This window comes from Lissotriton helveticus, chromosome 4_1, assembly GCF_964261635.1.
Source record: "Lissotriton helveticus chromosome 4_1, aLisHel1.1, whole genome shotgun sequence".
Taxonomy (NCBI): domain Eukaryota; kingdom Metazoa; phylum Chordata; class Amphibia; order Caudata; family Salamandridae; genus Lissotriton; species Lissotriton helveticus.
Genome location: NC_136063.1, coordinates 519,255,871 through 519,283,669, shown reverse-complemented (window position 1 = coordinate 519,283,669; position 27,799 = coordinate 519,255,871).

Below are 27,799 nucleotides of genomic sequence, written 5' to 3'. Positions count from 1 at the left end.
TCATGCCTGTATCCGAGACAAGCGAGCGTAATGCACCCGTGTAAATCGGTGCTTGCTTTACAATTTCTCAGACTGTAAACTTTCACTGAAATGGTGTGAAAATTGAAATTATATATATATATATATATATATATAATATATATTTATATTCATATATATATATATACATATATATATATATATATATATATATAAATATATATAAATATATATATATATATATATATATATATATATATATATATATATATATATATATATAAATTCACTGAAAAAACCATAGGTTATAGACCATATATAGTTAGGAATTAGCATTTACAAAACCTTGAAAATTCACTGAAAAAACCATAGGTTATAGACCATATATAGTTAGGAATTAGCATTTACAAAACCTTATTTTACTCACACAAAACCATTGAAATTCCATATATAGTTAGTTGCACTAACTGTATATCGCGCACCCGCAATCAATCAATGACATTTATATAGCGCGCTACATACCCGTAGGGTCTCAAGGCGCTGGGGGCGGGGGGGTGCCGCTACTGCTCGAACAGCCAGGTCTTCAGCTTCTTCCTGAAGGAGAGGTGGTCTCGGGTCAGGCGCAGGTCGGTCGGGAGGGAGTTCCAGGTCTTGGCGGCCAGGTAGGAGAAGGACCTTCCTCCTGTAGTCGCTCTTCGGATGCGGGGGACGGCGGCGAGGGCGTGGTTGGCTGATCGGAGGTGGCGTTTGGGAGCGTAGAAGTTGATCCGGCTGTTGAGGTAGCTCGGGCCTTGGTCGTGCAGGGCTTTGTGTGCGTGGGTGAGGAGACGGAAGGTGATTCTCTTGTTGACGGGGAGCCAGTGAAGGTCCCTCAGATGTCCGGAGATGTGGCTGGTTCGTGGGATGTCGAGGATGAGTCTGGCTGAGGCGTTCTGGATCCGCTGGAGTCTCTTCTGGAGCTTGGCGGTGGTACCGGCGTAGAGGGCGTTGCCGTAGTCCAGTCGGCTGGTGACGAGGGCCTGGGTGACGGTCTTCCTGGTCTCGGTGGGGATCCACCAGAAGATCTTCCGTAGCATGCGTAGGATGTTGAAGCAAGCCGAGGAGACGTTGTTGACTTGTCTGGTCATGGAGAGGGAGGAGTCCAGGATGAAGCCCAGGTTGCGTGCATGGTCTGTCGGTTTGGGTGTGGTGCCCAGGGCGGGAGGCCACCAGGAGTCGTCCCAGGCGGAGGGTGAAGAGCCCAGGATGAGGACCTCCGTCTTGTCAGAGTTCAGTTTCAGGCGGCTGGTCGTCATCCACTCGGCTACTTCTTTCATCCCTTCGTGCAGGTTGGCTCTGGCCGTGGCGGGGTCGTTGGTCAGGGAGAGGATCAGCTGGGTGTCGTCGGCGTAGGAGATTATGCTGAGGTTGTGTTGGCGTGCGATGGCCGCGAGGGGGCTCATGTAGACGTTGAAGAGGGTGGGGCTCAGTGAGGATCCTTGAGGGACGCCGCAGATGACTTCGGAGGCCTCTGACTTGTACGGTGGTAGGCGGACTCTCTGTGTTCTGCCGTCGAGGAAGGAGATGATCCATTCCAGCGCTTTGTCCTGGATTCCGACGTTGCTGAGGCGCTGTACTAGGGTGCGGTGGCAGACAGTGTCGAATGCCGCGGAGAGGTCTAGGAGGATGAGGGCCGCTGTTTCTCCGTTGTCCATCAGGGCTCGGATGTCATCGGTGGCGGCGAGGAGGGCGGTCTCGGTGCTGTGATTGGCTCGGAAGCCGGACTGTGAGGGGTCGAGGGATCCAATCGTCTCGAGGAAGGCGGCCATCTGCTTGTTGACGGTCTTCTCGATGACTTTGGCGGGAAACGGGAGGAGCGAGATGGGGCGGTAATTCTTGAGTTCGGTGGGGTCCGCTGTGGGTTTCTTGAGTAGAGCTCTGAGTTCGGCGTGCTTCCAGCTCTCAGGGAAGGTGGCGGTGTCGAAGGATGTGTTGATGATGTCTCTCAGGTGGGGTGCGATGACGGCGTCGGCCTTGTTGAAGATGTGGTGAGGGCAGGGGTCGGTCGGTGATCCGGAGTGGATGGAGTTCATCGTGCGGATGGTGTCTTCGGTGCTGATCGGGGTCCAGGCGTGGAGGGTGGTGGTGGGGGGTGGTTGTTCGGTCTTGGTGTGCGTTGGTTGGTTGTTGAAGCTGTTGTGTATGTCCGTGATCTTGTTGTGGAAGTATGAAGCGAGGGAGTTGCAGAGGTCTTGCGATGGGGTGATGTCGTTGTTTCCTGCGCTGGGGTTGGATAGCTCTTTCACGATGTTGAAGAGTTCCTTGCAGTTGTGTGCGTTGTTGTCCAGCCGGTCCTTGAATGCAGTTTTCTTGGCGGCGCGGATCAGCTGGTGGTGCTTCCGGGTGGCCAGCTTGAAGGTGGTCCTGTTGTCCGGTGTAGGATCCCTTCTCCAGACTTTCTCGAGGGCTCGGCAGTTCTTCTTGGAGTTCTTGAGTTCGTCGGTGAACCACGGGGCTTTCTTGTTGCCGGGTCTGCTGGGCGGGGTCCTCATCGGGGCGAGCTCGTCCACGCAGATGCTGATCCACTTCGTGAGGTTGTCGGCGGCCTGGCTGGGGTTTGCTGAGCTGGCAGGAGGGTGCTGGCTCAGGGAGGTGGCGAGCTGGTCTGCTGTGATCTTGTTCCAGCTTCTGCGGGCGGCCTGTTGCTGGTGGTGGTGGGTCGTCGTTCTCTTGAAGGTGAAGTGGACGCAGCTGTGGTCCGTCCATTGCAGCTCTGTGGCGTGGCTGAAGTCGATGTCTGTGCTGGAGGAGAAGACTGCGTCGAGTGTGTGTCCTGCGAGGTGGGTGGGGGTGGACACCAGCTGCTTGAGTCCAAGATTGGCGAGGTTGTCGAGCAGGGTGCTGGTGTTGCGGTCGTTGTTGTTCTCCAGATGGAAGTTGAGGTCCCCCAGGAGGATGTAGTCGGCGGAGGGGAGGGCATGCGGGCTGACGAAGTCGGCGATGTCCTCGCTGAATTGTGTGCGTGGTCCCGGGGGTCGGTAGATCAGGGTGCCTCTGAGGGTGGTGTTCGAGTCGGTGTGGATCTGGAAATGCAGGTGTTCGGCGGTGGTCAGGGTGTTGTCGGTGCTGGTCGTGAGACGGATGATGTTCCTGTGGATGATGGCGATGCCTCCTCCCATCTGGTTGGCGTTGCGGCCACTGCTGATCATGTCACATATTACATCATTCATGACATGGTCAGTGACATCACTGATGACATCACTGATGACATCACTGATGACATCTCAAATGACATCACTGATGACATCACTGATGACATCTCAAATGACATCACTGATGACATCACTGATGACATCTCATTTGACATTACTGATCACATCACTGATGACATCATTCATGTGATAATACGATGAACCTCTTCAGACTCTAATATAACCTTAGATACACTCAGTGTAAACAGACACTCACAGACTGTCACTCATCCATGAAGTTACACACACACCTAGTCAGTCATGCAAAGAGTGGAAGGAGTAGAGTAAGTAAGTAATAGAGAAAGGAATGAGAGAAGTAGCAAAGGCAGGAAACTGAGGGTTGAAGAAATGAAGCAGTGGAACTAATAGAAGTTAAATGTGATAGAAATGTAATGAAAAGAGTACAAAACATTTACCTTATAATTGTCGTTAACTTAGTCACTTGTTATTTTTATACTTTCAATCTGTGAAAGAAAGAAGAAAAATGTGAAAAATATTAAAACATGTATTTAAAAATTAGAAAAGACAAGGGAAAAGATTGAAGGACAAACAGTTTTTCAACAACTTTGACACTTACAGAAGCCTCTGCTTCTCCATGCCCCCTACACAGTCTTAAATATATACATTTTAAACTAACAGTATCTTGTTGCAGATGAAGTGAGGCCTATCTTGCAACATGGTGCATCTTTTGCATCACTGCTGCATCACATAAGTGATGCAACAGCGGCACAAAAGAGGCGCACGGCAATCATAAATCTGCCCCTAACATTTTAAATGATTGATTCAGGATGCCGATAAGGTGTGGCCTATCCAGGAGTTTGTTTGAGGTGAGGCCTACTCAGGGTTACAGATGAAATTTAGACTTGTTGAAGAGTACAGAGGAGATAATACATGTCCATGCCTACAATGATGTGAGTCATGTCCACTGCACTCTTTAACAAAGGCCAGACCTCCTCTGTCTCCCTGGACAAGCCTAAACCTGATCTGCACAATGTGATTAATAATGTTAGAAAACACAGGTGATGTAATTGAAAAACGTGCAATTTCTTTTGCTCATTTCACAATCACATCACTTGTGTTTCCTTTGCTTAGGTATCTCATTGTGCAGATGTAGTCCAGCATATGAAAGAGTACGCAGAAGTTCAGCACTGCATGCAACAACTTTGACACTTACTGAAGCCTCAGCTTCTCCATGCCCCCTACACAGTACTAATTATATAAATTTTAAACTGACGGTATCTTGTTGGAGATGAAGTGAGGCCTATCTTGCAACATGGTGCATCTTTTACACTGCTGCTGCGTCACAAAAGTGACGGAAAAGCGGCGCAAAAGAGGCGCACGGCCATCATAAATCTTGCCTTAACATTTTAAATGATTGTTTCTAGATGCTGATAAGGTGTGGCCTATCCACAGATTTGTTTCAGGTGAGTCCTACTCAGGGTTGCAGATGAAATTTAGGCTTGTTGAAGAGTACAGAGGAGATAATACATGTGCATGCCTACCAACGAAGTGAGTCATGTCCACTGCACTCTTTAACAAAGGCCAGACCTCCTCTGTCTCCTGAAGGTGAGCACTGTATGCAACAACTTTGACACTTACAGAAGCCTCAGCTTCTCCATGCCTCCTACACAGTTCTAAATGTATATCATAAATACAAAAAGTACAGAATTAATTATACATGTTAAATGGTTTATTTTTGCTGTTCTCAGAATATATCAAATTTCACTAAAAACAGTGACTTGAAGGTATTCATCATATAACAGCGGGGGAAAAAAAACACAATCATTTGTGTTTAAAAAACCCATATAACATAACCAATAAAAAATCATAACCAATCAAAAATCAGAACTCCTTAAAATTAACTTACTTTCCACTCTGTTGTGCTGTTATTATTTTCAGCCCGCCACTTTCTGAAAGAAAAGCTCCATCGTTTTCACAAATATGTTACATACAATAAATGACTTCTCGCTCTCTACCACACTTTTCCACAAGGCCAAATCGTGTAAGAGCCATTTATAACTCTTGGAATTCTTCTAAGCAAATCCAGTCATTATCTTTTTCCGCAACTTTCAGAAAGAAAACGTTCAAGATCACTTTCACAATCCTGTACTAGTAATATCTCACCCTTCTTGCTCACTCATGTTCCACATTTCCTATGACACTGATACTGCTTACTATGAAGCAGACTTACACTACCTCTATGACTACTACAATTATTTAATTCTCTACATCACTTGTAATCACAAAGCAATTTAAAACAGTACATAAAATTATATCAACCCCTAGAATCATTATAGGCCAGTTACCTACCCTAAATTCTTTCTTCTGAAAACAGAAAGTAAGAATATTTTTAATAAGATGTGTAATAAGTGGATGTTGTCAAAGGACCATCATGTCATATAATAGCTGCAGTTAGAAAAAAAATTCTAAAATCAACGAGTGTGTAGCCACAACATTTGAAATTAAAGTTGAAAACTTATTTTCATCAGGTTTATATAGTTGGAATTTTTAAATGACATTATAACCAAAAGTTTGTTCAAAATATGTTGACAGCATTGCAGACTTACATTACCTCTACTCCATGTTTTGATTGGCTGCATGAATTAGCTTATTAAAAGAAACAGTTTTTCTGAACTCATTCAAAGTGCAGTTATTTTTCCATGACGTCAAGTGTTATGGTAAGAACACCGTTTGCTTTGGGAAATACTCTGTTGTCCTTTAACTAATCCGTGCCCACCACTTTCTGTAAGAAAACCTTCTTTTTTTTCAGGAACTACTTAAAACTGAAAAATAACTTTTGACTCTGTACTACACTTATCCTCAAGGCCAAATAGTGTAGGAGCCATTAGAACCTCTTGAAATTCCTCAGAGCAAATCCAGAGATTCTTTCCCTAAAATTTTGGTTGTAAAAACACCAGGTAAGAATTTTTAATGTCAAAAGGCAATTTTTTTTTGAAAGTTAAAACAGAATCATTGCAGAATGACCAGCCGTTTCTAGACTTCAAATAAGCTGTGTAATGTCCTGATGTTGTTGAAGGACCGTCATGATATATAATTGCTGCAGTTACAAAAGTCCTTCCTGATATTGACAACTGCGAAGCCACAACATTTTTAATTAAAGTTGTCAATTTTGTTCCATCAGGCCTACATTGTTGGAACATTAAAATGACATACTGGCCATATGTTCGTATAAATAATGTGGACAACATTTCAGACTTACATTGGCTACACTCCATGTTGTGATCGGCTGCTTTTACTAGCTTATTAAAGGACACTGATTTACTGTCTGGCAAAGTTAAATATATACATTTTTCTGAGTCTACACTAGTAGTACTTGATACCCTACAGTTCTCGCAGTCATGCTGCCATTGATAAGAAAGGCCAAACAGGTGATCAACATCTACACCTTCATCTTGCAATACATCAAGCATATACATTAAAAACTCCTGACAATCTTGCTGAATATTTTGAGAGAATTGTGTTTAACCTGAACATTTGTCTAACAGATTTCGAATTTCAGACACACTTTCTATTTTTGTTCTATCAGTGCTACATTTCTCTAACACAGAATTCAACAAACTGCAAAATATTTGATCCGAATTGACCACAATCTCTTCTTTTAAATTTTCTAGAGAAAACAAAACATTAACCACTACATTAGCATAGCAGTTGACACCAGAACTGTTTTCAAACCAACAACATCTTCAACAAAATCCTTTTTCTTTCTGCTTATAATTTCTGGTACATCGACTTTTCGTCTTTTTGCTACAACCTCTCTACTATTGGTCACATTTCTTCATTTCCGGCCTACCACACGTTTCTCAAACAAAGGATATTGAGGCAAATGTGGCGCATACTCTCTTCTTAACCTATTGTATTCCTTAACACAATCTAGATCCGCACAAATGTTTGTGACATCACACTCAATCAAGTACAATCCCGATAAAGTTCTGACTCGTGACAATGCCACATATGCCATACCCTCCTTGAACACAGAACTGCCAATATTCACCAATGCACTGTCTACACTTAAACCTTGCGATTTATGGATTGTCACCGCATATGCCAAGCAAACAGGAAACTGCTTACGGCGAACATATAGGTCTTTTACAAGCAAAAACCTAGCAGAGCAACGACCAATTAGCTGTACTTCCTCAATGCCATCAAATTTAATTTTTAAAAATTCAATTCCATCTCTATTTCGGTATTTCTCAAAATCAACAACATTACCCATTGATCCATTTACCAGACCTCTTTCAACATGTAAATTCCTTCTTAAAATTATACGGCAATTTAAGCACACATTCAGAGTCTTTTCAAAACCAGCAGTTTTAGATATAGTCTTCTCTAATGAATCCAATTTTGATTTCAAATTCTCAGACAAAATAATTGTTACTCCCATATGCTCTACTCTGTCAATAGCTTCCAGTTTCACAATCTCTTGGTTTTCTAAATGCAACATTTTGTTGTTGAAGATGGCACATTCTGCAAGAGTTGGCATCAAACATATTCCAGATTTCTTCTCAGTAATTTTCTGAAAAATATTCTCAGGCACAACGTCTTCTTCTGGATACAAATTTGACAGTAATCGTGCATGTAAAGCTTCTTTCTCATTCTCGGTCACTTTTCCGATTCTAACATCTTGTAGAATATTCTTATAATCTTCATCCTTCGCTTGACGCATATTTTCACGCAGTTCAGCATAATTGAAGTTTAACCATATATTGACGTTGCCAATACTCCCTAGGCACTTCCTGGTATCTTCATGCGTGAGCATTTTGAACACAGGTTGTCCTTTCACTGGTGTCAGCTGCAGAAGATCACCGAAAACAATGATGTGTTTGCCACCCAATAACACATCATACTCTGTTTTGAGAACTTCTTGCATTCTCAAATGCACAAAGGCAAGCATGACATTGGAAACCATGCTTACTTCGTCAATGATAAGAAGTTTCATTTTCCTCAAGACTCTTGAAACATCACAACAAGCATCTCCAGATAACTTGTGGTATTGTAATTTGTTATCATGCTCCACTGGCAGCATCAGTAGACGATGCAAAGTAATACCTTCAATGTTATGTGCTGCCAGTCCAGTTGGAGCGGTGACAACACAAGACAGCGATGACTCAGTCCTTTTCTGCAAATAACATGAAATTGCTTTAATGAGGAAACTTTTTCCAGTTCCCGCTTCTCCACTCACGTATAGTCGGACAGGCTTCAACGACGTACATGAGCACTCTTTCTTCTCATGACTTAATCCATGATCTATTTGGTTGGTAACTTCGTCATATATTTTCCTCTGCTCAACGTTGAGTTGTCTTTCCAAGTCTTCTAAGTTAACCGCATCCTCCTGAGCATGTGCCATGGCTCTTTCCACTTCAATCATGGCAGTGGCAGCTTCATTTTCGATAACTGGTCCTCCTAGTGGATCCTGACTCAATGAAACAGAACTCTGACTGTCCTGAGAACTGTCTCTAGCAATCTTGGCTGCAATCGTTGCTTCCTGCTCGATTTCCGCATTCAGCATTTCTAGATATTTGGGAAAAACAGGACATTCTATGGTCTCCTTGGCGGCATTGAAAGAGTCTTCATAACAGAGGAAATCTCCAAGCAGTTCCTCTTCTGCACGCCAAGGCTTGAAAAGTTGCAAAAGTGCTAAATAGAAAAACTCTTTTCTTTCAGGAGATTCGCCACTCAATTTTCGATGGTTTACCAAGTGGCATTTTCTCTGCTTGACCAGACATCCCTCACTTCCAATTACAGCATACACTCCGTTATCAATATCTTCTTTGATGTTCCTCTTGAATATGTAATTTTGTAGAACCTCATACAGACAAACATTCTCGAGGTGACTGCTTCTATTTGGATAATATGTATCCAACATGTTGGTCTTCAAAATATCTGTACTGTTTGGCTCCTTTTCCGCCAAATACTCAATTTCCCGTACAGGTTTCAGAACTCGATTACGCGTTGCAGCAAGACCAAGACTCGCCCAAATGATACTCCTGGATTTGGCATAGAGACTTGCTGTAGACAACCGGTCAGAACATTCGTAAGCTCCGATTTCTCGATGCGAAAACATCTTCAGACTGAAACTGTACAACTTCTTACTGAGGCTCTTTTCATGGGAAATGTCCTCCCACATATCCTTCAATTCTGTCTTTTCTTTTTTGGTGATGTAAGATGTCACATACCGAGCCACAGCCATACAGTTATCAGCCACAAACTGTATATCCATGTTAGCATTCCACATGGACAAAATCACTGGGTTGTAGTCGTTGATGTACTTGGACTCTTCGTTCCTTTTCAAATTGTACGTATTTTTGGGTGATTTCTTCATCACATTATGTCGCAGTGAAGACATCAAACTGTTCACTCTTACTTTAGAAATCACCGGTCGTGGAAAGGCGAAACGACATTTTGTGTAGAACTTGTCCTTGTTTCTGAATTTACGACGACAGTACTTTCCACAACGATGGCTTTGGAAGCGTAAAACTTGTTCTCTTAGGCTTTTGTGTTCCTTTGCCTTTGGAACAGCACATGTAGAATACTGTTCTATGAAACTCATCACTAAGTCATCCGGATATGTTCCAAAATTGGGTGCATCTTTGAGCCACAGCAGCATATGTATATGAGGAGCACCTCTTGCTTGGTACTCCTTTCTCCAGAAGAAATCCAACACCTCTCCAAGAGGTGGATTTTTCTTGTTCATGATGAAAGACATCATAGCTTCAAATCTATGATTGAAGTACCTGCATACATTCACTGGATCCAAGGAGCACAGTTCTCCGGGTGTCTTGAATTCGATATTTTCAATGGTTCCATTTGCCTCTCGTAGAAATTCAAGTAAATCTTCCCAGCCATACTCGGCACAGCTGAGAGTGAGGAACCATGTGGGAGTTCCTAAGTTCCTCAGCATACATTTTAAATCACCATGACGACGGTACCAGTACTCATTAGTACCACGCTGACTCGCCATGAGATTAATCAGGTGAGAATCCAAAATACTGTCTTGCACATTGACTTTATCCACAAAGTCACTTGCCGAGATATTTTGCATCTGTACACCACTTTTCAAGATGTGGTTCACTGCATATGACAGTCCAGACAGATCGCTTTCAAACAGTAGATGAAACAAATAGGGAATGCATTGACGAAACCTAGGATCTTCTGCATACAATCGTAAAGTCCGGTATTCAGAAGCAGGAATTTGATCAGGTCGCTCATCATATCTTCCTCCTTGACCTGTTGGAAATAGCTGTGGGAAACACCGAGCTTCCAAACTTCCCTCCCAAACACTAATGGGACTTCCTTTGTCTTGTTTCATTTGAAACAACTCAATAGCATTCCCCATGACTTCCTTGGAATACAAAGGATGAACACTATAATGTTCATATATTTCTTCATTTTTAGAGGCTTCTACTTTCTCAATTTGACCAGCACACAAATCGCTATCCTCTTCTTCACTTACTTCCTCTTCTGCAACATATACATTCTTGTAGTACTTATTGTTTTTCTTCAAATACAATGTTGCCTTTTTGACTTTCCTAACATCCACTAAATCTTGCCAGATTTTCTTACTCTTTGTCGGAACTCCATTAACTAAGATAACCAGAGGTTCCTCTTCCACTTTCTCTACTCCAATTGTATTAATGTTTTTCTTCAAATCTAGAGGCAAATAAACAACTCTTCCCTTTAATCCTCTCTGTAAATCTGATGGAGGCAATTTCCCTGTCTTTGGCTCCATTCGTACAATAGCCTGAAAGGGATGGATACTTTGAATCAAAATAGATTCATAAGTATTTAATCCTTCAATTCAGAAGTAATCTCAACCAATTCCAGATTATTATGAACCGCTCTAACAGGCATCCGGTTTTGATTTAATTTGTTACAACAATAAGTACACACACGTTGATCCAATCCCAAATCAAAACAATTTTCTACCATCAAGTATGTTGCAAAATCCTTCCATTCAGTATTATTCTCACTTTCACTTTTCACATATAAATCCACTAACTTAGTCTGATTCTTATAATAAGGGCGTCGACAACACACACAAGTAAAATTAGGCCTCTCACTTGATTTCACCTGAAACGTGGCAATTTCTTTCTGAAAATTATCTGTACTGGAAACCTGTACACTATCTTCCACATTACCTTCTTCTTCTGGGTCAATTTAAACATTCTCCTCTTTACTTGCAAAGTAACAAAACTCAATTTCTTCACAAATATTCTTCACATCTACTTCAGAACCATGCAAAAGAGCAGTGCATAATTGTTTAAGCATAATTGCTGGACTCTTAGCATAATACAACATTCTAACTAATTTCCTCACTTTATTATGATGCACTGCTAGCATCCTGAAATGATGCCAGTGAATGACCATGCAAACCAGTCACTTCTCTCACTCTGCAAGGATCTAATTCTTGCAACAACTTCATTTTCTGTTTTAAAGTTTTCTTATTAAATGTCCGTACAAAATCACAAAGCAAATTGATGGAATCCTGTCGTACACTGCAAATACTACTACACTTCCAGGTATACACTGGTCCCTTAGGACGTCTTCCTAAAACCTCATTACCTAACACCTCTTCTGCCTCTGTTGTCACAAGTTTTTCTTTTTCAACTGGACAACCATCTTTCACCTCATAAGCTCGACCACTGGTGTCAACTGCATGCACCAAATCATTATCCTGGAAATAACTCTCCTCATTAAAAAATGCCTCACAACTTGAACTATGCATCCATTCTCCTGAAAAAACTTCACAAAAATTACTACGATTAACTGTTCTCTTCCATCTACTATTTCTTTTGAAATCATAAATTGCCTTGTTTAGCTTCCTAATTCTATTGATTATCAAAATAAATAACTTTCGCTTAATTTCAAATGCCTGATCAACAATTTTCTCAACTTTTTTTTTCTCTTATAAAAAACCACTTTCTGTTGACCTTTCTTAATATTTTTTAACAAATTGCCAATTATCCTGTTGCGGAACATTCGTCTACGAATGTCCCTAAACTGATTTTTCCTTCTACTACCATGCACAGAGTTATCTCCTGCTCTAGCAGTAACATTTTTGATTGGCCTTTCCTTTCCGTTTAAATTGGTTCTCTTTTTCTGGACTAAAACATTTTCTGTAGTACTACTTTTTTTTCTACAAATGTTTCTTAGGAGTGATTTCGTTGTCTTACCCGGAGCTTTCTTGGTGACTTGACGAGTTTTTATTGTAGAGGACTGCTGCAAGCATTTAGTAATCTGCTGTCTTTGACGTTTTGTAGCCTTTCGGTTTCGTTCTTTAGATGGCATTATGTACTTTTGAAATGATCTGCAGTTGAATCTGTGGTAAAATATAATAAAAAATGTTATTAACTATTACCAAACAGTAAATCAATAACAGTCGTCAAAAATTTAACACACTACTTGTCAATTTTACATACAATAATTTTTAGTGCATTGGCAAATTTAGTAGTCACAAATAGTAGCAAAGAAATGGAATGCTTCTACATTTGACCTGTGCTCTTTTATATGTGAATCTGAACTAATTTTATGAGCATATTTGACTATTTTATTAAAGACACTACACACAAGCTGTTTTTGAAGTTGTGTTTAATTTTAAATGAAACGGTTTACATGTTTACTTTTTATTTCCAGTAACTTTTAAAAATAAATGTTTATAGTTCCATAGGCTCAAGCAGGTCAGCTTCCCACCCTATGTCATACAATTCTGACAAATCGGCATCGTCATCATGTTCTTCATCATCCTCAGGATTTAAATCATCCAAGGGATCTACTTCCACTGATGTTTCAATCACAATTTCAATGATAATATCGAGATCAACAGATTGCTCATTATCACTCATGCTTGATGTTGTCGTTATCTTTAAAGAAAGAGAACAACAATGAGATGTTGCAGAGTAAGAGACAAATCTCAGAGACTATAATTGTAAAATTTGTTTAACAAGAGTAACATTTTGCAGATATTATTTAACCATGTCAAGCGATGCTGAGGAGGTGAGGCCTATGTCCAATTTTTCAGTGAACAGGACTCATCTCTTCTTAACCTTGGATAAGCCTCACCAACACTGTGTCCCCTGCTAATACTTAAATTTAAAGGAGCAGATTTATGTTAACTGGCGCATCCCCAGGGATGCACCAGTTAACGTGCGCCACTGCTCTGCCACCCATGATGTGCCGCATTTACAATGCAGAGCACCATTGAGCAAAAACAGCACAGATGCGTCACGCATCTGTTCCACAAAAACGGCGCATTGCACGAATCACGTCGTAAGCGCGACATGTCTACTGCAATGCACAGGGGGAAGCCACACATTGCATGCTGCATCACTCCTTATGCCTGTTTCAAACAGGCGTAAGGATTTGATTCAGCAATGCCATAAATGTGACTCAGTGAAATCTTCTTAATTTTACTGTGTTAGTTTTACAGGGCTTTCATGCAAATGACTGCCCACCCTACAACAAAACGCTCACATGAAATCTGACGCAGGTTTAATGTGGCACAGGACTTTACAGCATGACACATCTGCCTAGATGCATCAAGTTGTAAATATGTCGCAATATAGCAAATCTTTTGCACCACCGCTGCGTCACAAAAGTGACGCAATGGCGGCGCAAAAGAGGCACACGGCCATCATAAATCTTCCCCTAACATTTTAAATGATTGGTTCAGGATGCTGATAAGGTGTGGCCTATCCAGGGGTTTGTTTGAGGTGAGGCCTACTCAGGGTTACAGATGAAATTTAGGCTTGTTGAAGAGTACAGAGGAGATAATACATGTGCATGCCTACCAATGAAGTGAGTCATGTCCACTGCACTCTTTAACAAAGGCCAGACCTCCTCTGTCTCCCTGGACAGGCCTAAACCTGATCTGCACAATGTGATTCGTAATGTTAGGAAACACAGGTGATGTAATTGAAAAACGTGCAATTTCTTTTGCTCATTTCACAATCACATCACTTGTGTTTCCTTTGCTTAGGTATCTCATTGTGCAGATGTAGTCTAGCATATCAAAGAGTACGCAGAAGTTGAGCACTGTATACAACAATTTTGACATTTACAGAAGATTCAGCTGCTCCATGCCCCCTACACAGTCCTAAATATATACATTTTAAACTAACAGTATCTTGTTGCAGATGAAGTGAGGCCTATCTTGCAACATGGTGCATCTTTAGCATCACTGCTGCATCACAAAAGTGACGCAACAGCGGCGCAAAAGAGGCGCACGGCCATCATAAATATGCCCCTAACATTTTAAATGATTGATTCAGGATGACGATAAGGTGTGGACTATCCAGAGGATTGCTTGAGGTGAGGCCTACTCAGGGTTGCAGATGGAATTTAGGCTTGTTGAAGAGTACAGAGGAGATAATACATGTGCAGGCCTACCAATGAAGTGAATCATGTCCACTGCACTCTTGAACAAAGGTCAGACCTCTTCTGTGTCCGTGGACAGGCCTAAACCTCATCTGCACAATGTGATTCGTAAAGTTAGGAAACACAGGTGATGTAATTGAAAAATGTGGAATTTCTTTTCCTCATTTCACAATCACATCACCTGTGTTTCCTTTGCTTAGGTATCTCATTGTGCAGATGGAGTCTAGCATATCAAAGAGTACACAGAAGTTGAGCACTGTATACAACAATTTTGACATTTACAGAAGATTCAGCTTCTCCATGCCCCCTACACAGTCCTAAATGTTTACAGTTTAAACTGACGGTATCTTGTTGGAGATGAAGTGAGGCCTGTCTTGCAACATGGTGCATCTTTTGCATCACTGCTGCATCGGTTTCATGTGGCACAGTACTTTACAGCATGACACATCTGCCTAGATGCATCAAGTTGTAAATATGTCGCAACATAGCAAATCTTTTGCACCGCAGCTGCGTCACAAAAGTGACGCACAGTGGCGTAAAAGAGGCACACGGCCATCATAAATCTGCTCCTAACATTTTAAATGATTGATTCAGGATGACGATAAGGTGTGGCCTATCCAGAGGTTTGTTTGAGGTGAGGCCTACTCAGGGTTGCAGATGAAATTTAGGCTTGTTGAAGAGTACAGAGGAGATAATACATGTGCAGACCTACCAATGAAGTGAGTCATGTCCACTTCACTCTTGAACAAAGGCCAGACCTCTTCTGTGTCCGTGGACAGGCCTAAACCTCATCTGCACAATGTGATTCGTAAAGTTAGGAAACACAGGTGATGTAATTGAAAAATGTGGAATTTCTTTTCCTCATTTCAGAATCACATAACCTGTGTTTCCTCAGCTTAGTTATCTCATTGAGCAGATTTAGTCTAGCATATCCAAGAGTACGCAGAGGATGAGGACTGTAGCCAACAGAGCAATGTACATTACTCACCTCCTTTGACACTTACAGAAGCCTCAGTTTAATATTTCTCAGTTCAATATTTATTTAAAGAAGCACACAAAATATGACCTTCTCATAAATGTGAAAAGCGTTTAAAAAAAAAAAAAAAGATTTTCTGGTCATAATTTGAAAACACAACACAGGTCCTATGTAGAAGCACATCCTATCAGTACTTAAATTAGCCAAGCACACATGGGGGCGTATTTACAAGGAGTACACCACAGGGAAATAACTTAAATTAAAATGGGGAAAATAACATCAAAGGGACTCAAAGGCCTTTTAAATATGCCCCAAGCAGCCTATGAAACTCTAGCAGTACATATCAAGAAACTTAAATGACTTCAATAAACGTTTTTAAACACATCAAGTAAAGCAGTTATTCAACTACATTCATGGGGAAGTGACTTAAAATGCCCTAACACACATGAAAGCGTATTTTGAAGGCCCTTAAACCATTTTTGCATCACTTTTAACATGGCTATGTAACTCAAAGAAACAAAATCTAAATTTGCCAAGCACACATGGGGGCGTATTCACAAGGACCTTGCACCACGGGGAAATGTCTTAAATTAAAATGGGAAAAATAAAATCAAAGGGACTCAAAGACCTTGTAAATATGCCCCAAGCAACCTATGAAACTCTAGCAGTACATATCAAGAAACTTAAATGACTTCAATAAACGTTTTTAAACACATCAAGTAAAGCAGTTATTCAACTACATTCATGGGGAAGTGACTTAAAATGCCCTAACACACATGAAAGCGTATTTTGAAGGCCCTTGCACCATTTTTCCATCACTTTTAACATGGCTATGTAACTCAAAGAAACAAAATCTAAATTTGCCAAGCACACATGGGGGCGTATTTACAAGGACCTTGCACCACGGGGAAATGACTTAAATTAAAATGGGGAAAATAACATCAAAGGGACTCAAAGGCCTTGTAAATATGCCCCAAGCAGCCTATGAAACTCTAGCAGTACATATCAAGAAACTTAAATGACTTCAATAAACGTTTTTAAACACATCAAGTAAAGCCGTTATTCAACTACATTCATGGGGAAGTCACTTAAAATGCCCTAACACACATGAAAGCGTATTTTGAAGGCCCTTGCACCATTTTTCCATCACTTTTAACATGGCTATGTAACTCAAAGAAACAAAATCTAAATTTGCCAAGCACACATGGGGGCGTATTTACAAGGACCTTGCACCACGGGGAAATTACTTAAATTAAAATGGGGAAAATAACATCAAAGGGACTCAAAGACCTTGTAAATATGCCCCAAGCAACCTATGAAACTCTAGCAACATTTTAAATACACAAATTTCTTCATAATTTTCTCCTTAAAGCATACTATTCTCTATCTCAATTAAATGAATTTTTTCTCACCTTAGCAAATACTTTTTGAGTTTCAAAACAGTCTCAGACACACACCCAATTTGTCTTCAGCAGAGCAAAAGGTATGCACTCCAGAGGCTGCAACCAACAATGGCACAGAAATGCTGTAATTCATCACACATATCTCTCATGTCACCCAATCAAAACTCTTCCCTCACTTTTTTCAAATCAACACCCTTCCCCCCTCTGCCCTTTCTGCCTTTTTTCCATAGCAACCACCTTCTGAAAGACCTCTCATGTTTGCAAGTTCACACAACAATGTTTCAATTGAACTCTGAACTCTCAGTACACCTGCGTATGCAGTGCAATCTTTCATAAAATGATTTTTTATTGACCATTCAAATTACATCTTTCAAATAACTCATCCATGCACCCTAACTTTCTGTTTTCAGCAAACTAAATCCACCAATCACTGCTACTGATTAATTACCACAGAAACTCCACATTTTTTTCATTACATACTCCTACTGTTTCAACTGCCATTTCATTACCACACTTCATCTGACTGCAGCATAACCTCCTCTCACCATGTTTTCTGTCTGGATTGTTGGACATAGTTATATCCACTGGGCTCAAAGGTATGCTGATAACAGAAATTTACACAACCTCAATTTACAAAATGTGGAATTCAACTGGATTGGCCACAGAGGATTAAGATGTCACCAATTGATACCATTGGTGAAAACCTTTTTGCATTTGCCAAAACCTGACCTGTTAATTGTGCACTGTGGAGGAAATGACTTGGGCACTTTGACTGGGGTAGGTCTGGAAATGCTTTTAAAGGACACCTTTGAGCAATTGATGGCACTATTTCCTCAAACTGCCTTGGTATATTCAAATATATGCCAAAGACAGAAATGGAGGTGGTCAAACCAATTTTGTCCACAAATTGAGAAATCGAGGAAGCATGTAAATAAATCTGTTTCAGCTTACATGAGAGACCATGGAATGGGCTCCATCTACAACAATAACTTGCGTTACTACATGCAAGATATCTACAGAGCAGATGGAGTTCACTTCTCAGATGAGGGGAACAGAATTTTCATCCTCAATTTAAGACTGTGCATTGGTACCTACTTGTAGGTACCTACATCAGCGACAGGACCCAAAAGCTCTTTTCAGAGCTACCCTACATCTGATCACTCACAATTATTATTTTACTCTAACTTTTTTCACTAATTTTCACCAAAGTACGCTCCCGGAGCGCTACCCGGTACGCGCACCGGACGCTAACCGCGCGAAAATTTGAAAAAAAATGGGTTGTTTCGCACATATGGGCCTCCTCAGCCACCCTCAGAAAACCTAGGGGGTCAGGATACGTCCACCGTGCCCCCTTCTACCCATTCTCAACATTATTTGCCCTCCATCTTGTATCTCAAATCTACCGAAACACAAAATGGAGGACTCCCGTAATGCTGCTGGTTCGCGTACCGGGGCGCGCACCGGGAAGCGCTCGCTCAAAAAAGGTGGGAAAGTAATATACAGAAAAACCACTGGAGACACTTTCACCAAATATAGATTAGCTCATACTACATACCAATCCCTACCATTTTCACAAATTTGGTTGGAATTCCATTTAGCCATTTAGCCTGTAGACCTCTCTAAATACCCTGAGGTAAATTACTTCACAAAACACATCTGAAGTGTTGGAATTGACAACCAATTAAAATGTTACTTTCATTTTCTACTTTTTTTACCTGACATTTGATTGGTTATGTACCTGAATATATATAAAGAAAGAGAGAGAAACACAGCCATTTTGACTACTACTTCCTGAACTACATTGCAAGATCATTTTCACTGACAACTTAAACTTGTTTTTAAAAGTTAAGATGTTATTTTATAAATTTGAAAACCTTTTCAGATAGTTATATACTATCCCTCTGTAAGAGTTAGACATTGAGAAAGGCTTGTTTATTATAATTATGGATTGATTTAGGTTTCTGTGGTATAATTATGAATTTACTTAGGCTTTTTCACAGGCACTTTTTAATAGTACTACTTCACGCCTGAAAAGTACCTGTCTCTACTGATATATTTATTTTTTATGCAAATTTCAGCACAAAATGGAAGGAGAACAGAACGTTTCCTTTGAAATTGTCCTAGAGATGAACAATGAGGAAATCATTGAACCCATTGACTTGGAATTCATGGATGAATCACGAGACAATGAACTTCTACAATGTGTAGAATCTGTGGATTTTTTGCTTCAATATGAGGACGGTCAAATGTGGGAAGTTATGTTCAGTCAAAAAGAAGACATATCGGACAGTCAAATGTTAGACGTTCTATTAAATTTTGAAAAAGAATCAAAAAAATTAATTTATATTTAATAATCAAAAATTGTTCGAGTCTTTAATCATTTTTATATCTAATTCATAAACTAGTACCAAATTGATTATAATATAAAGTCAGACTTATAGTATACTGTACAACTTTATATTATCTCCAATGTGTATTTAACATCTCTTTATCATCTCCTGCCTCCATATTGTTTCTGCTTTCCTGACACACTATGGTATGAATTCCATATTCCACAATAACTTCTGAAACAACATGCAAGATATCTACAAAGGAGACGGTGTATATTAATTTTTGACTCTGCATTGGTACCTACATATTGCTACTTAAAAAAAAAAAAAGAAAAAGAAAACAAAACAACAAAACGAACAATCAATAAACATACAATATTTAAAAAGTCTATCATTCTTTTTTCCTTATAATACGCTCCCCGGACCGCTTCCCGGTGCGCGTACCGGGCACTTCCCCCGCGGGGCCCTTTTAAAGCCTCCACATCAAACCTAGGGGGTCAGGGAGGATCTGCTATGCCCCCTTATGGTCATTTACCCCTTTGTTTTGGCCTCCTCTTGTCTCTCGATCCTACCGAGAGACAAGATGGCGGCCGCTCCGGACTGTTTAGAATGTTGACAGACACCGGAGAGCCAATCAGCTTCACTTCGCGAAGTTCCGTTACGCGTCAGGTACGCGAACCGGGGCGCTGCCCGGAGCGCGCTTACAGATATATATATTTTTTTGGAACGTTAATTTCTCAAAGTCCACTGGAACACATATATTGAGACCTAGCAAAGGCACATCGGGCTACCAGTCCCTACAATTTTGCCAAGTTTCGTGGAAATCCATTCAGCCGTTCGAGCTAAAAGTGAGGCCAACCGCCCTATGGAAAATTGCATGGGAAAAACGCGTTTTGGGACCCCCCTTTTTTCTCGGCTCCCCCTTGACAAAACCCCCCCAAATTTTCAGGGGCTGCTCAGAAACAAAATGTTCCATTTTCCTGAAAATTTCAGCCAATTCCGTCCTCAAACGCCAAAGTTATTCGACATAGAATTTTCAAAAATCCCATCCAGAAAAAAACTTAACTATATATACCTACTGGCGACCGCCAGTAGGTAATATATATATATATATATATATATATATATTCACTGAAAAAAACATAGGTTTCAGGGACGTTATAGTTAGTAATTTCCATTTAGTAAAAAAACCTTTGAAATTCCCTGAAAAAAACATAGGTTTCAGGGACGTTATAGTTAGAAATTAACACTTAAAAAAACTTTGAAATTCACTGAAAAAAACGTAGGTTTTATTGACGTTATAGTTAGTTAGACATTTCAAAACCAGAGAAACTTCGTCTTATAGTTAGTTCAGCTAACTATAACTATGCTCTCGCAATGCACGGCTGATGACGTCACATATTAAATCATTCATGACGCGGTCAGAGACATCACTGACCATGGTAATTTCTAACTATAACATCCCTGAAACCTATGGTTTTTTCAGTGAATTTCAAAGGTTTTTTAAATGCTAATTTTTAACAATATCTTTCCTATAACCTACTATTAATAATAATAGTGGGTGCTTGTATTAGTAGTTAGGACATTCCATAAGTACATGACTAGTAACTGGATGATTTTAGTGCTGTAAAGAGAGTGCATGGTGTATTTATAAGTGCTTTGGTATTAGCGAAGAGATTAGATAAGTACACCGTGCTAGATGGGTGATTGGAGAAGTGCATGGGGACTGACTGGGTGATTGCTAGAGTGCATGAGTACTAACAGGGTATTTAGAGAAGTGAATGTGCCTCCTTAGAAGTGTGTATGGATAGTGCACTGACAATTATGTTCTTACATATAATGTTATACTTTTTTGCAACACAATATAAGAATACAATTACATTACATATTCCATTTGCCATTTTTTGCTGTCTTCAGATTGCATTGAATTTCACTATAAACAGTGATTTTAATGTTAATCATCAGATGAAAGCCGGCAAAAAAATACAATCAATAAGATTGTTAAAAAAAACATACTTCTCTTCAAAATATCTACAACCAATGCAACTTGGTATTTACATTTTCACAAATAAACATCCTTAGTAACATAGTGTATAATACAAGGATCAAATATATCACCACCTTCTTTCGAACACAATCTTTCAAACGCAGTATGAAAGAATAGAATTAATAATTAAAACCGTAATTACGAACATCTTCCCTATTGGCCGAATGATGTTACTTAAAATATTTCTATTGAGTATATCGAAAATAAACTTTTGAATTCATATACACACCTTCCCAATAGGCCGAATGATGTTTCTGAAAACATTTGAAATGAGGATATATGCAACATACACTTCTAAAATTTTCTTCACATGTTTCCAATAGAGTGAATGATGTTTCTAAAATAATTTGTAGTGGAAATATCCAAAATATACTCAGAAATTCATATTGATATCTTCTTGGAATTTTGGCATCAAAAATAATAAGTATGAATTTGGTATTTTATTAGGCAACCGCAATTTATACTCTAAATGCGCATCATTACATAGTGTCCATCCTGTATTGCATTTTAAATAGACAGAATAGTGTCCAGATGTTGAAGTATGTCCATCGTGGAAAACAATAGCTACTGTTTTAAAAGTTCTTCCTGAAATTAACACTTGACCTGCCACAAACTTTTTAATTTTGGTTTCCAATTTTGTTCCATCTGCTCTTCGATGTTGCAGCATTAAAATAATATATTGTCCACATCTTTCTATAAATAATGTTGACAACATTTCCGATTTGCATTGAGTACATTCCATGTTGATTAGCTGATTTTACTAGTTTGTTGAAAGACACTGTTTTCAAATCTGGCATTGTCAAATATATGAATCGTTCAGTGCCTATTTTAGTGGTAGATGAAAATGATCAGCTGTCACTTCTAGGAACCCATGTGTAACGTAGTCCAAACAGATTTTCAATTTGTATACCTTCATCTTCTAATACTGCAAGCATAAACATAAGAAATTCCTGAGCATCTTGCTGTACATTCTGTGTAAATTGGGAAGAATCAGAACATATATCCAGAAGATTCTGCACATCAGAAGCAGTATGGATTTTCGTTTTATCAGTTTTCAACTTCTCAAAAATATAATGTAACAAGAACATCATTTTTTTCCTCGATTTTCAATAATTGCATGCTGTAGATTTTCTAAAAAAAGACAACGTTCACAATTACAATAGCATAGCAGTTGATACCTGAACTATTTTCTAACTGATATCCTACAATATTAACAACCATGTTCCCTTCTATTTTCTTTCCTGACTCATCATTCTTTTCAATTCTTTTTTTCTTTGCAACCTCTGTATAATCTTTATCATATTTTCGTTTTGGACGTATTAAACTTTTTTCATTAATAGGATATTCACCGAAGTTAGGAGCATAGAGTCTTCTTAACATATTGTACTCTTTTTTTTAATAAAAAATGTATGTACTCATTTAGCAATATTTTAGAGTTGGAGGTGTCGGGGGCCCAGTGACCCTTCTGTTCCATCCATAGGGATTTCTCTTGAGTAAACACATTGTATGCGCGGAATTTTCCTCTTTCCCTTTTTCCTCAAGCCCTTTTTGTCCAATTCTGGCACAAACCGGATCTGGGTGGAGCTAATCACTTTGACTACTCCTTCAAGTTCCCACTTGAAAGCTTTATTGCATTGCCTAATCATTTGACAATACATTTTATACCTCTTTCTTTAATTTAATTTGTTATATTCTCCCCAAATATTGCAGAATTTGTACCTTTTACTCTTGTTTCCACTCTTATCTAGTTTGTATATTCTGCGTTTAGAGGCCAGTCATTCACTATGTGTTGGAGATATATTTATCACCCATTTAATACAAATTTCCAGTCTTGCTAAGAGTGTCAGTATAAAGAGAAGGTTTTCCTGATCTTTACTAAACTTTTGGTATTTAGATGTATTTAATTATGTTGAATTATCCCAAAAATAACAAGATCTATACTCACCTTTACCTGTTGACCCAATACCTTGGCTAAGGTGATACCCGCCTCACTCCAAAATTCCTTGAGTTGGGGGCACTGCCGAAACATGTGGAGATCGTCTGCACCCACTTCTCTGTACTTCGGGCAACTTCTCTCCCTTTGGCCACCGATCTTTGATAATCTCTTTGGCGTCCAATATGCTCTGTGGGTGGTGAATAAATGATTCTTTCTCCATGGAGCGGATTTTACAGTGCGCCAACTTGGAGCCATAGATACTTGCCATTTATGTTGAATATTCAGTTCAGGCAGCTCTTTCCCCCAGATCTCGCTTGCTATTTTGTATTCCTCCTCTTCTTGAATTAAGGCCCAATAACATTGGGATGTTTCTTTTTTGTTAGTCTTATTCACTTGAATCTTTTCCTCTATATTTCCCTCTCCAGCTTGAATATATTTCTGACTCTTGGCCCAGCTAGTAAGTTGGTAATATTTAAACCTTGCAAGTGCGCCCTTTGTTATCTTATTTAGTGCTTCACATTTTATGATTGAATTTTGTTCCATTAGTTGGCCCCTTTTTGTAATGTTGTTTTCTCTCAGGTGGTTTGCTAGCTTATCTTTAAGGCATCCTGGGGTACCGGGGAAGTCCTAAATTGGAGCGTCCTTGCTGTAATATGGAATTTTCTGAATTTTTCTCATCTTATACCACAGTTTAGCAGCCGACAAAAGTGTCTTGAGCTTTACCTTCTTGAAACACTTGGGGTGACCAAATTTGTAAAGGTTTTGGCTTCCTGCCTTGTTGTCTAATGCCTGTAAGTGTAGTGCACAAAAATCAAAACTATTTAGTAGTTTCCTATTGTGCTTAAATTGAAAGACCCTGCAGTATTCCAAAATGTCTGGGATTGAGATAACTCCTTGTGATTTATTCCTTCTTAGCTTCTTCCAAGCAATTCTTACCCCTCTGGCGGCCCAGATAAAACTGCTCAGTTCACCTTGTAGTTTTTTTTTATACTGTCAATTTTAAATTCCTGTGGAATGGTACTAAACAAATATGTACATTTTGGGAGTATTACCATTTTGATTATATTTGATCTCCCCATAAAGGTTAGAGGTAAACCCCCCATACTTTCAGTAGCTTTCTCAGTTCTTTATGGACTCTGTCGAAGTTTAGATTAGCTAAATCCTATTTTTGTTGTAAGGTCTAAACCAAGGTATTTGATTTTTTCCTTCACCAATGAATTTTGAGAGTTACTATTGAATTCCAAGATTTCATTTTTTGAATGGCTTACTAAATACCCAGAGACATTTCCATAGTGTTTCACTATCTCTTCAATTTTTGGAAGTGAGGCTTTTAGGTTACTGGTAAATACCATCAGGTCATCTGCAAATAATGCAACTCTCTTCTCCCATCCCTAGTACTTAAATGGAGTTATTTCCTTCTACTTCCTTACCATACATGCCAAGGGCTCTATGTCCTATTGTACTCTTTTACACAATTTACATCTGCACTAACCTTTTGCTCATCAAAATCAATCAAATTCCATCCTGATAACGTTCTTACCTGAGACAATGCAACATACGCAATCCCCTCTTTAAACACAGAACTTCCAATATTTACCAAAGCAATGTCTACACTTAAACCTTGAGATTCATGAATAGTCACTGCATATGCTAAACAAACAGGAAACTGTTTTTCTACGAACATACCAATCTTTTACAAGCAAGAAACCAACACAACAGCATTCAATTTGTTTCACCTCTTCAATCTGATCAAATTTAATCTTCAAAAATTCAATCTTATCTCTATTTGCATAACTAACAAAGTCAACAACTTTACCCATTGCTCCATTTACCAAACCTTTTTTAACATCTAAATTATGTTGTAATATTATCCAGCAGTTTACAGAGACATATAAGGTCTTTTCCAAACTAGCAGTCTTAGATATTGATTTTTCCAAAGAGTCTAATTTTAACTGCAATTTCTCTGACAAAAGAATAGTTACTCCTTCATGTTCTATTTTATCAACAGCTACCATTTTAATTATCGGTTAATTCTCCAGCTTCAACAGTTCTTCATTGAATGTAGATCATTCTTTCACTGTTGGCATAAGGCAAACTATAGATTCATTTTCAGCAATTCTTCGGAAGATTGTTTCAGCCGCAATATTTTCTGTTGGAAACAAGTTTTTTAGTAGCTGACTTTCTAAAGCATTTTTACCAAGCTTTGTTAAGGCACCAACTTTAATATTTATTTATCTATATGTTTGTATAGCGCTTGAATCGACTCCGGAAGGAGTATCTCTGCGCTTAAGCGGGCTTTGAGGAGGGTTGAGGACACTAGCATACTCAATCAGTGTGAAACAGAAAAGTCTTTAGCAATTTCCTAAATTTTGTGTGTTCTGGACAGAGTCTAAGGGAGTCAGGGAGATCATCCCAGAGGCGTGGGCTAAGGTAAGAGAGGGCCTTTCCTCCCAAACTTGCCCTGATTGGTATTTTGAGGAAATTTTTACTGCTGGAACGAAGAGCACATGAAGGCCGGAGGTGGTGTGGCAATGATTCTTCGTTCCACCCTTAAATTCCAGCTTCTGGACCACCCTTCCATACCCAATGTGGATTACCTTGTGGCTCGGTCCCTCAACCTCGCAGATCCTCTTACTTTTGTTCTTATATATCGCCCTCCCCTGCCCATGCCTCAGTTTGTAGCTTCCTTGCAGGACCTGCTGGCCACTCTGGCGGTTAATAACTCGTCAGTCATCCTACTCGGAGATTTTAATTACTGGCCTGATGACCCTAGAGAAAATTCCTCATCTAAAGATTTTTCTGCCACTCTTCAGTCCTTAAATTTCATGCCCCACATCGCTGCCCCCACCCATGTCAAGGGCCACACTTTGGACCAAATTTGGTCATTGCGCCGCGAAGTTTCCCCCCCATCTATTTCTCCGTGCATCTGGTCGGATCACTTTACTATTTCCTTTAGCATTTTTTCTGCTTCTCCCGTTAAACCTCCCCTACTCAAGAACATGTTAGCCCGTAGCTGGAACCAGACGGACCTCACTCTTCTTTTGTCTTCCCTGACCTCCTCAGCGCCTGACTTGACGGATCTCTCCCTCGAATCTCAAGCTAATGCCATCAACATTTGGCTCTCTTCCTCTTGTGATCAGGTCGCTCCACTTAAGAAAGTCAAATCTGTCCGCCCACATGACGCACATAAATGGTTTACGAGTGAGCTTAAAGACCTTAAACTCAATCTCAGGCGCTCGGAACGCCACTGGAGACGAGATTATTGCCCTCTGCTTCGTGCTAAATACAAACTTATGCTCAACAGCTATAAGAAAGCAATCCTGTTGGCCAAAACAAATTATTTCACGAAGAAAGTTGCTCTTTCTGTAAATAAATCTCATGAAATTTTCTCCCTTGTTCAACAACTTGCCACCTCCGATCGCACGAGCACTAGTCCTGCCCCCACTCAATCTTTCTGTTTCACACTTAATGATTACTTTATTGACAAGATTGCCAATATTAAAGCTAACATCCCCGCAGTCTGCCAACCCCACGTCACTCCTCCCCTTTCCCTGCCGTCTTCCTCTCTGGATCACTTTCCTTCTATCTCCACTGACAGATTCCTCCACTTGCTCTCTAAAGTCAAGTCCGGCTCTCCGGCTGATTGTGCCCCGGCCCGGATCCAAAAAACTCTTTTTACCAGCTGCCCCGCCCCCCCCCCCCCTTACTTTGCTCAACACTTCGTTGGCTCTCGGTTCTGTCCCTGTTTCTTTTAAAACCGCTATGGTTCTCTCTATCATTAAAAAACCAGGCCTGGATCCCTCTCTCCCCACTAATTTCAGGCCTATTTCTCTTCTTCCTTACTTGGGGAAGATTTTGGAAAGTCACGTAACATCTTGCCTGTCCTCGTATATCGAGGAAAATCGCCTCTTGGCCCCCCATCAGGCGGGCTTCCGTCCGGGCCATTCTACGGAGACTGTGATCACTGCTGTTCTGGACGAACTCAAGGGGAAAGCGGATTCTAACTTTCCCCAAGCCCTGGTGCTTCTCGACTTGTCAGCTGCGTTTGACACGGTCGACCATACCATTCTTCTCGACCGTGTCAGCGCAGCCGGCATCAGGGGAGCAGCACTCTCCTGGCTGGCGTCCTTCCTTCAAGGCAGGTCACAGGCCGTCCATCTTTCAGGCTTCTCTGCCCCCCCCCGCCCAGTTATGTGCGGGGTCCCCCAAGGTTCTTCTCTTTCCCCCCTTCTCTTCAACCTCTATATCTATCCTCTCATTCTTTCTCTCCGCAAGCAGGGGGTCTCCATGTACAATTACGCGGATGACCTCCAGCTCGTCTTTGATCTCTCCACCTCTCCAGATTCCCCTCTCTTCCTCAGCTCCACTTTAGTCTTTATCTCGGAATGGATGAGCATTAACCATCTTAAGCTCAATCCGGATAAGACGGAGCTTGTCCTCACGGGTGGTCCCTCTAACCCTTGGTCCCCGACTCATTGGCCCCCTTCCTTTGGCTCCCCCCCCTTTA